Genomic DNA, 10387 nt, shown 5'->3' with positions numbered 1-10387 from the left:
ATGTCAGAGACTGCAAAAAGCAAGAGGTGCAGAAAATGCTTGAACTGGGAGTGGTTGAGCACTCTGAAAGTCCATGGGCCTCTCCTGTGGTACTTGTACCAAAACCTCATTCCAAAGATGGTAAAAGGGAAATGAGATTTTGTGTTGACTACAGAGGTCTCAACCAGGTAACCAAAACTGATGCTCACCCTATACCCAGGGCAGATGAGCTAATAGATCCACTGGCATCTGCCAAGTATCTAAGCACTTTTGATTTGACTGCAGGTATTGGCAGATCAAATTATCAGAAGATGCAAAAGCAAAAACTGCATTTTCAACCATTGGAGGCCATTACCAATTCACAGTAATGCCTTTTGGATTGAAGAATGCACCTGCCACTTTTCAAAGGTTGGTGAATACAGTCCTGCAAGGGCTAGAAGCGTTTAGTGCAGCATATCTAGATGATATAGCTGTCTTTAGCTCCAGCTGGGATGATCACCTGGTCCACCTATGGAAAATTTTGGAGGCCCTGCAAAAGGCAGGCCTCACTATCAAGGCTTCAAAGTGCCAGATAGGGCAGGGGACGGTGGTTTATCTAGGACACCTGGTAGGTGGAGAACAGATTGCACCAATTCAGGGGAAAATCCAAACTATTATAGATTGGGTTCCCCCTACTACTCAGACTCAGGTGAGAGCCTTTTTAGGCCTCACTGGGTACTACAGGATGTTCATAAAGAACTATGGCTCCGTTGCAGCCCCTCTTAATGACCTCACATCTAAAAAAAAGTGCCTAAGAAGGTATTATGGACAGCAAACTGTCAGAAAGCTTTTGAGGAGCTGAAGCAGGCCATGTGCTCTGCACCTGTCCTGAAAAGCCCCTGTTACTCCAAAAAATTCATTGTCCAAACTGATGCATCTGAATTAGGGGTAGGGGCAGTCTTATCACAACTTAATTCTGAGGGCCAGGATCAACCTGTTGCTTTTATCAGCAGGAGGTTGACCCCTAGAGAAAAGTGTTGGTCTGCCATAGAGAGGGAGGCCTTTGCTGTGGTCTGGGCACTGAAGAAGTTGAGGCCATACCTGTTTGGCACTCACTTCATTGTTCAGACAGACCACAAACCTCTACTTTGGCTAAAACAAATGAAAGGTGAAAATCCTAAATTGTTGAGGTGGTCCATATCCCTACAGGGAATGGACTATACAGTGGAACATAGACCTGGGAGTACCCACTCCAATGCAGATGGACTCTCCAGATATTTCCACTTAGACAATGAAGACTCATCAGGTCATGGCTAGTCTTATTGTCCTTCGTTTGGGGGGGGGTCGTGTAGGAAAGTACCATCTTGCCTGGCATGTTACCCCCATTTTTCACTGTATATATGTTGTTTTAGTTGTATGTGTCACTGGGACCCTGCCAGCCAGGGCCCCAGTGCTCATAAGTGTGCCCTGTATGTGTTACCTGTGTTATGACTAACTGTCTCACTGAGGCTCTGCTATCCAGAACCTCAGTGGTTATGCTCTCTCATTTCTTTCCAAATTGTCACTAACAGGCTAGTGACCAATTTCACCAATTTACATTGGCATACTGGAACACCCTTATAATTCCCTAGTATATGGTACTGAGGTACCCAGGGTATTGGGGTTCCAGGAGATCCCTATGGGCTGCAGCATTTCTTGTGCCACCCATAGAGAGATCTGACAATTCTTACACAGGCCTGCCAGTGCAGCCTGAGTGAAATAACGTCCACGGTATTTCACAGCCATTTACCACTGCACTTAAGTAACTTATAAGTCACCTATATGTCTAACCTTTACCTGGTAAAGGTTGGGTGCTAAGTTACTTAGTGTGTGGGCACCCTGGCACTAGCCAAGGTGCTCCCACATTGTTCAGGGCAAATTCCCCGGACTTTGTGAGTGCGGGGACACCATTACACGCGTGCACTATACATATGTCACGACATATGTATAGCGTCACAATGGTAACTCCGAACATGGCCATGTAACATGTCTAGGATCATGGAATTGTCACCCCAATGCCATTCTGGCATTGGGGAGACAATTCCATGATCCCCCGAGTCTCTAGCACAGACCCGGGTACTGCCAAACTACCTTTCCCGGGGTTTCACTGCAGCTGCTGCTGCTGCCAACCCCTCAGACAGGTTTCTGCCCTCCTGGGGGCCAGCCAGGCATGGCCCAGGAAGGCAGAACAAAGGACTTCCTCAGAGAGAGGGTGTTACACCCTCTCCCTTTGGAAAAAGGTGTCAGGGTTGGGGAGGAGTAGCCTCCCCCAGCCTCTGGAAATGCTTTGATGGGCACAGATGGTGCCCATCTCTGCATAAGCCAGTCTGCACCGGTTCAGGGATCCCTCAGCCCTGCTCTGGCGCGAAACTGGACAAAGGAAAGGGGAGTGACCACTCCCCTGACCTGCACCTCCCCTGGGAGGTGCCCAGAGCTCCTCCAGTGTGCTCCAGACCTCTGCCATCTTGGAAACAGAGGTGCTGCTGGCACACTGGACTGCTCTGAGTGGCCAGTGCCAGCAGGTGACATCAGAGACTCCTTCTGATAGGCTCCTTCAGGTGTTGCTAGCCTTTCCTCTCTTCTAGGTAGCCAAACCCTCTTTTTCTGGCTATTTAGGGTCTCTGCTTTGGGGAATTCCTTAGATAACGAATGCAAGAGCTCATCAGAGTTCCTCTGCATCTCTCTCTTCACCTTCTGCCAAGGAATCGACTGCTGACCGCGCTGGAAGCCTGCAAAACTGCAACAAAGTAGCTAAGACGACTACTGCGACCTTGTAACGTTGATCCTGCCGCCTTCTCGACTGTTTTCCTGGTGGTGCATGCTGTGGGGGTAGTCTGCCTCCTCTCTGCACTAGAAGTTCTGAAGAAATCTCCCGTGGGTCAACGGAATCTTCCCCCTGCAACCGCAGGCACCAAAGAACTGCATCACCGGTCCTCTGGGTCTCCTCTCAGCACGACGAGCGAGGTCCCTTGAACTCAGCAACTCTGTCCAAGTGACTCCCACAGTCCAGTGACTCTTCAGTCCAAGTTTGGTGGAGGTAAGACCTTGCCTCCCCACGCTAGACTGCATTGCTGGGAACCGCGTGTTTTGCAGCTACTCCGGCTCCTGTGCACTCCACGAAGATTTCCTTTGTGCACAGCCAAGCCTGGGTCCACGGCACTCTAACCTGCATTGCACAACCTCCTGAGTTGTCCTCCGGCGGCGTGGGACTCTCTTGTGTAACTTCGGGTGAGCACCGTTTCACTCCACTTCGTAGTGCCTGTTCCAGCACTTCTGCGGGTGCTGCTTGCTTCTGAGTGGGCTCCTTGTCTTGCTGGACACCCCCTCTGTCTCCTCACGCAATTGGTGACATCCTGGTCCCTCCTGGGCCACAGCAGCATCCAAAAACCCTAACCGCGAGCTTTGCAGCTAGCAAGGCTTGTTTGCGGTCTTTCTGCGGGAAAACACTTCTGCACGACGTGGGACATCCATCCTCCAAAGGGGAAGTTTCTAGCCCGTGTCGTTCTTGCAGAATCCTCAGCTTCTACCATCCGGTGGCAGCTTCTTTGCACCCACATCTGGCATTTCCTGGGCATCTGCCCACTCTCGACTTGATCGTGACTTTTGGACTTGGTCCCCTTGTTCCACAGGTACTCTCGTCTGGAAATCCATCGTTGTTGCATTGCTGGTGTTGGTCTTTCTAGCAGAATTCCCCTATCACGACTTCTGTGCTCTTTGGGGAACTTAGGTGCACTTTGCACCCACTTTTCAGGGTCTTGGGGTGGGCTATTTTTCTAACCCTCACTGTTTTCTTACAGTCCCAGCGACCCTCTACAAGGTCACATAGGTTTGGGGTCCATTCGTGGTTCGCATTCCACTTCTAGAGTATATGGTTTGTGTTGCCCCTATCCCTATGTGCCCCCATTGCATCCTATTGTGACTATACATTGTTTGCACTATTTTCTATCAGCCTAAACTGCTAGACACCCCTATACACTAATAAGGGATACCTGGGCCTGGTGCAAGGTGTAAGTAACCCTTGGTACTCACTACAAGCCAGTCCAGCCTCCTACATTTTTCACTCTTTATATTTCAGAAAATGAATTGCTGTATACCCGGTGTAGAATGAAAACCCATTGCAAGGTGCAGCTCATTTATTGGCTCTGAGTACCCAGGGTTCTTGATGAACCTACAAGCCCTTTATATCCCACAACCAGAAGAGTCCAGCTGACGTAACGGTATATTGCTTTAAACAATATGACAATGCAGGAAAAAGTTACAGAGTAAAACGTGGAGAAAATGGCTGTTTTTTTCACCTCAATTTCAATATTTTTTTATTTCAGCTGTTATTTTCTGAATGAAACACTAGTAGGATCTACACAAATGACCCCTTGCTGAATTCAGAATTTTGTCTACTTTTCAGAAATGTTTAGCTTTCTGGGATCCAGCATTGGCTTCTCACCCATTTCTGTCACTAACTGGAAGGAGGCTGAAAGCACAAAAAATAGTAAAAATGGGGTATGTCCCAGTAAAATGTCAAAATTGTGTTGAAAAATTGGGTTTTCTGATTCAAGTCTGCCTGTTCCTAAAAGTTGGGAAGATGGTGATTTTACCACCACAAATCCTTTGTTGATGCCATTTTCAGGGTAAAAAACACAAACCTTCTTCTGCAGCCCTTTTTTCCCATTTTTTTGAAAAAACGATTTTTTTGCTATATTTTGGCTAATTTCTTGGCCTCCTTCAGGGGAACCCACAGCGTCTGGGTACCTCTAGAATCCCTAGGATGTTTAAAAAAAAAGGACGCAAATTTGGCTTGGTTAGCTTATGTGGACAAAAAGTTATGAGGGCCTAAGCGCAAACTGCCCCAAATAGGCAAAAAAAGGCTCGGCACAGGAGGGGGAAAAGGCCTGGCAGCGAAGGGGTTAATAGAATTGAAAATTCTTGATGTGGAAGCTCGAAACTTTTTCATTGTCCTGTATTAACCATAACGTCTCCAGCCAGAGCCTGGGGCGCTGCCCCCTGCCTTCTCTCGGCTTCCGGGGTCTCCCAGTGACCCCGAGTCCGGCCGTATCTCGCTGTCAGCCCAAGGAGCAGCCGAGAGCATATCAGCGTCTGCAGACCGTGCAAGGGCGGCATTCCGAACCCACCAATCACCGCCGAGCGGGGGAAGACGCCTCCTACACGATTGGTTGGGGTTGCGGTGTGGGCGGGGCCGGTGCGCGAGCGCTTGGTCCGGAACCGACGCGCTTCAAGGTGCCACTTCGCTGAAGAGCAGCAGCCGGTGAGAGGCAAGCGCGAGCCAGGGGTCCAATAGGGGTCGGCGCTAACGGGGTCGAACCTAACTGTGCGAAGGCTCCGCCCAACACGTCGTGGAGGGCGTTGTGCGCATGCGCAAGCGGCGTGGCCCTAGTTACAGGGGTGGTGGGTGCGGGAGTGCACGCGCTCCCCCTGAGAGGGCGGGTCACTGCAGCGCATCGTCCGGAAGCACGCGCCAGCGCGTGAGGGTCCCAGGGTGCAAATGGTAAAAAAATGGAGAGCTCGACTGCCCCAATCCTTCTGTGTGTATCTAGCTGTCTGAGTGAACACTCCACCGGAGTAATTGTAGGAAGAACTTTATTGGTGCTTCCGTGCACGTGGAGAGTGGCAGTGCAGCGCGTGCATAGAACATGCAATGCAGCGCGTGCATAGAACATATAATGCAGCGCGTGCATAGAACATATAATGCAGCGCGTGCATAGAACATGCAATGCAGCGCGTGCATAGAACATATAATGCAGCGCGTGCATAGAACATGCAATGCAGCGCGTGCATAGAACATGTAACTTAATCCTAGCACGTTAGACATGGCTGCCAGGTTGACCAGATTTGGTGAGGCCCATCACCAGGTCGTATGAGTGAATCCACTGGGGGCGGGGAGGCTGGCGCCCTTCCTCCACTGCCTGATGATTCATGAAAAAGACTCAGGAGTGAGTGCACTTGTCAGGACCATGAACAAACCGCTCATTTATTAATTATAGCGCCAACCAGAGCTGTGCGCTCAGACTGTCCTCCCTCCAACCTGGGAAGCCACTCAAGCACGTAAAACAATAGACTGGGGTCTGAGTAGCATCATCAGGGATGTTCCTTCATCTTAGAAAGAATTGCCACAGTGGTACCCTGCCTCACCTTGTAGTCACGGCTGAGGCACGCGCCTTGTTAAATATATGAAATATGTCATCACGATCCTCATTAGCGTACTCCAGCCTCGACGTAACTAAGGCACAGATTTTATGTGAAGCCAAGTTTAAAAAGTCCTAGAACTTTTTTAACGTTCGAATCAATCCTGTACATGTGCAGATAACTGACGTCACTTGAGGCCGGAAAGTCAGACTACCATCGAATTTTACTCCCAGATTTCTAGCCACCTTGAAGGCCTGAGGCGGTGGAGGTAGTGATTCCGGCCAGCAATTCGTGAATCAATTCTCCTTCTGACCAAAACCGAATTATATCAGTTGTATTAAAGTTGCACTGCACGGAGCTCTCTCTCTCACCCGGATAAATAGATGTTGGCGGTGGCCCGTGTGCTGTGCTGCCTGATGGTCAGTCGAGGGCTACCTGCGTGTCACCCGCGCACGAAGTGACCTCACAGCCAAAGAACTCTACCAGGACAGCCAAAGGGGCCACACAGATGTAAACCGTCAGAACCATTTGTTCCAGAATGCAAGGGAACCTGGACTGTAGGAGCTGCTCATACATAGACCTGGGAACCTGGACTGTAGGAGCTGCTCATACATAGACCTGAGAATGCAAGGGAACCTGGACTGTAGGAGCTGCTCACACAGAGACCTGGGAATGCAAGGGAACCTGGACTGTAGGAGCTGCTCATACATAGACCTGGGAATGCAAGGGAACCTGGACTGTAGGAGCTGCTCATACATAGACCTGAGAATGCAAGGGAACCTGGACTGTAGGAGCTGCTCACACAGAGACCTGGGAATGCAAGGGAACCTGGACTGTAGGAGCTGCTCACACAGAGACCTGGGAACCTGGACTGTAGGAGCTGCTCATACAGATACCTGGGAACCTGGACTGTAGGAGCTGCTCATACAGAGACCTGGGAATGCACAGGACCCTGGACTGTAGGAGCTGCTCATACAGAGACCTGGGAATGCAAGGAAACCTGGACTGTAGGAGCTGCTCACACAGAGACCTGGGAACCTGGACTGTAGGAGCTGCTCATACATAGACCTGAGAATGCAAGGGAACCTGGACTGTAGGAGCTGCTCATACATAGACCTGGGAATGCAAGGGGACCTGGACTGTAGGAGCTGCTCACACAGAGACCTGGGAACCTGGACTGTAGGAGCTGCTCATACAGATACCTGGGAACCTGGACTGTAGGAGCTGCTCACACAGATACCTGGGAACCTGGACTGTAGGAGCTGCTCACACAGAGACCTGGGAATGCAAGGGAACCTGGACTGTAGGAGCTGCTCATACATAGACCTGGGAATGCAAGAAAACCTGGACTGTAGGAGCTGCTCACACAGAGACCTGGGAATGCAAGGGAACCTGGACTGTAGGAGCTGCTCATACATAGACCTCGGAATGCAAGGGAACCTGGACTGTAGGAGCTGCTCACACAGAGACCTGAGAATGCAAGGGATCCTGGACTGTAGGAGCTGCTCACACATAGACCTGGGAATGCAAGGGAACCTGGACTATAGGAGCTGCTCACACAGAGACCTGGGAACCTGGACTGTAGGAGCTGCTCACACAGAGACCTGGGAATGCAAGGGAACCTGGACTGTAGGAGCTGCTCACACAGAGACCTGGGAATGCAAGGGAACCTGGACTGTAGGAGCTGCTCATATATAGACCTGGGAATGCAAGGGAACCTGGACTGTAGGAGCTGCTCACACCTAGACCTGAGAATGCAAGGGAACATGGACCGTATGAGCTGCTCACACAGAGACCTGAGAATGCAAGGGAACCTGGACTGTAGGAGCTGCTCACACAGAGACCTGGGAACCTGGACTGTAGGAGCTGCTCATACAGAGACCTGGGAACCTGGACTGTAGGAGCTGCTCACACAGAGACCTGAGAATGCAAGGGAACCTGGACTGTAGGAGCTGCTCACACAGAGACCTGGGAACCTGGACTGTAGGAGCTGCTCATACAGAGACCTGGGAACCTGGACTGTAGGAGCTGCTCATACAGAGACCTGACAATGCAAGGGAACCTGGTCTGTAGGAGCTGCTCATACAGAGACCTGAGAATGCAAGGGAACCTGGACTGTAGGAGCTGCTCACACAGAGACCTGGGAACCTGGACTGTAGGAGCTGCTCATACAGAGACCTGGGAACCTGGACTGTAGGAGCTGCTCATACAGAGACCTGACAATGCAAGGGAACCTGGTCTGTAGGAGCTGCTCATACAGAGACCTGAGAATGCAAGGGAACCTGGACTGTAGGAGCTGCTCATACAGAGACCTGGGAACCTGGACTGTAGGAGCTGCTCACACAGAGACCTGGGAATGCAAGGGAACCTGGACTGTAGGAGCTGCTCATACAGAGACCTGGGAACCTGGACTGTAGGAGCTGCTCACACAGAGACCTGGGAATGCAAGGGAACCTGGACTGTAGGAGCTGCTCATACAGAGACCTGGGAACCTGGACTGTAGGAGCTGCTCACACAGAGACCTGGGAATGCAAGGGAACCTGGACTGTAGGAGCTGCTCATACAGAGACCTGGGAACCTGGACTGTAGGAGCTGCTCATACAGAGACCTGAGAATGCAAGGGAACCTGGACTGTAGGAGCTGCTCATACAGAGACCTGGGAACCTGGACTGTAGGAGCTGCTCATACAGAGACCTGAGAATGCAAGGGAACCTGGACTGTAGGAGCTGCTCACACAGAGACCTGGGAATGCAAGGGAACCTGGTCTGTAGGAGCTGCTCATACAGAGACCTGGGAACCTGGACTGTAGGAGCTGCTCATACAGAGACCTGGGAATGCACGGGACCATGGACTGTAGGAGCTGCTCATACAGAGACCTGAGAATGCAAGGGAACCTGGACTGTAGGAGCTGCTCATACAGAGACCTGGGAATGCAAGGGACCCTGGACTGTAGGAGCTGCTCATACAGAGACCTGAGAATGCAAGGGAACCTGGACTGTAGGAGCTGCTCACACAGAGACCTGAGAATGCAAGGTAACCTGGACCGTATGAGCTGCTCATACAGAGACCTGAGAATGCAAGGGAACCTGGACTGTAGGAGCTGCTCATACAGAGACCTGGGAATGCAAGGGAACCTGGACCGTATGAGCTGCTTACACAGAGACCTGAGAATGCAAGGGAACCTGGACTGTATGAGCTGCTCATACAGAGACCTGAGAATGCAAGGTAACCTGGACCGTATGAGCTGCTCATACAGAGACCTGGGAATGCAAGGGAACCTGGACTGTAGGAGCTGCTCATACAGAGACCTGGGAATGCACGGGACCATGGACTGTAGGAGCTGCTCATACAGAGACCTGGGAATGCAAGGGAACCTGGACCGTATGAGCTGCTTACACAGAGACCTGAGAATGCAAGGGAACCTGGACTGTATGAGCTGCTCATACAGAGACCTGAGAATGCAAGGTAACCTGGACCGTATGAGCTGCTCATACAGAGACCTGGGAATGCAAGGGAACCTGGACTGTAGGAGCTGCTCATACAGAGACCTGGGAATGCACGGGACCATGGACTGTAGGAGCTGCTCATACAGAGACCTGGGAATGCAAGGGAACCTGGACCGTATGAGCTGCTTACACAGAGACCTGAGAATGCAAGGGAACCTGGACTGTATGAGCTGCTCATACAGAGACCTGAGAATGCAAGGTAACCTGGACCGTATGAGCTGCTCATACAGAGACCTGGGAATGCAAGGGAACCTGGACTGTAGGAGCTGCTCACACAGAGACCTGAGAATGCAAGGGAACCTGGACTGTAGGAGCTGCTCACACAGAGACCGGGGAACCTGGACTGGAGGAGCTGCTCATACAGAGACCTGGGAATGCAAGGGAACCTGGACTGTAGGAGCTGCTCATACAGAGACCTGGGAATGCACGGGACCATGGACTGTAGGAGCTGCTCATACAGAGACCTGGGAATGCAAGGAAACCTGGACTGTAGGAGCTGCTCATACAGAGACCTGGGAATGCACGGGACCATGGACTGTAGGAGCTGCTCATACAGAGACCTGAGAATGCAAGCGAACCTGGACTGTAGGAGCTACTCATACAGAGACCTGGGAATGCAAGGTAACCTGGACCGTATGAGCTGCTCATACAGAGACCTGAGAATGCAAGGGAACCTGGACCGTATGAGCTGCTCATACAGAGACCTGAGAATGCAAGGGAACCTGGACTGTAGGAGCTGCTCATAC

General features: G+C 51.2%; 1 protein-coding gene across 1 annotated transcript in view; it reads left to right on the top strand.

Annotated features, from left to right (window-relative positions):
• Positions 1-5169: 5169 nt before the first annotated feature.
• The window catches only part of OPLAH (5-oxoprolinase, ATP-hydrolysing), a 210632-nt gene continuing 205414 nt past the window's right edge, over positions 5170-10387 (top strand). Inside the window, exon 1 of the mRNA XM_069221004.1 lies at positions 5170-5257. The gene's annotated coding sequence lies outside the window, so the exon portion shown is untranslated. The remainder of the gene's footprint in view (positions 5258-10387) is intronic.

The sequence above is a fragment of the Pleurodeles waltl genome, chromosome 2_2 (genome assembly GCF_031143425.1).
Source record: "Pleurodeles waltl isolate 20211129_DDA chromosome 2_2, aPleWal1.hap1.20221129, whole genome shotgun sequence".
Classification (NCBI taxonomy): Eukaryota; Metazoa; Chordata; class Amphibia; order Caudata; family Salamandridae; genus Pleurodeles; species Pleurodeles waltl.
Note: the sequence above shows the minus strand (reverse complement) of the source record. Positions and strands in the feature narration are given on the sequence as shown.